The sequence below is a fragment of the Sebastes fasciatus genome, chromosome 7, assembly GCF_043250625.1.
Source record: "Sebastes fasciatus isolate fSebFas1 chromosome 7, fSebFas1.pri, whole genome shotgun sequence".
NCBI classification, from domain to species: Eukaryota; Metazoa; Chordata; class Actinopteri; order Perciformes; family Sebastidae; genus Sebastes; species Sebastes fasciatus.
The window spans coordinates 10,492,297-10,493,374 of record NC_133801.1 but is presented as its reverse complement, the minus strand read 5'-3'; positions in this window follow the sequence as shown (position 1 = coordinate 10,493,374).

Sequence of the window (1,078 nt, the reverse complement as noted above, 5' to 3'; positions counted from 1 at the left end):
CTTCCCTGCTTCTGAGTCCTGCTTTTCAGTCCACATCTCTGTGTGCAGAACCATTACAAATATTCAAGGATATAAACTGTATAGTCAGTTCCCATGTTAAAACATTAGTTCAACATTTTGTGAAATCACTCATGTCTGTGCAGTAAATTTGAAGCTATCGCCATCAGCTAGCCTGGTTCTGTCCGACGGCAACAAAATCCACTGACCAGAAAGTCTTCTTAAAACCCGATATCATGCCAAAGCATGTAATAGACCCGCCTGTCCACCAAAGGATAGCGTGGCAGTGTCACGTTTTGCCTCACCGAGGCGTGAATATTACACACACGTGTATGAAGGTGCAGTACCAGCAGGGGGCAACATCCATCATCCAATCCACCTCCCCTCCCGACCATCACAAACAGTCTTTCTCACTTTTTATTCAATATCACTAGATCTGAGCGCAGCATATTTACACAGATGTGTTTAAATTGCAGTCAACACAAACTACATGGCGTACAAATGACACGCCAAAAGGAAGAACAGCGTTCTTATTGCACGCGTTTGCCTTGCGCATTATTGTGTCATTCATACTGCTTCTAAAGCTCACTAATTAACATGTTATATCTTGTTTGATTAATCCATATAAAAACAAGGTCTAAAAACTATAAGTTGCAGTTTTACGGGGGGTCAGGCTAGCTGTTTTCAGTGTTTATTCTAAGCTAACCCAGCCACCTGCTGCATGGCTGTAGCTTCATATTTAGCATGAGACAAGAAAGCAAAGAAGTGAATTTCCCAAAATGTACAAGTATTGTTTTAAAAGTTTCCAAAATAAAAAGCTATAAGGAAAAATAAATAATTTGCTTCCCTTCATGTCAGAAACTTCCGGGGCTTTAATTTTTTTTATGCTCTGTGAAACAATTCTGTCACCGCGGGTCTCGTTTAAAACTGTTCAAGCCAATGGAGCAAACAGGGTTGGATTAATTAACACTGACCTTTTAGCATCATAGTCAGCCATAACTTCTACATTAAAACTGCAGTGAAACATGAACTGAATTATAGCCGACTGTACTATAGAGGAGTGAGGAGTTTGTAATCCACA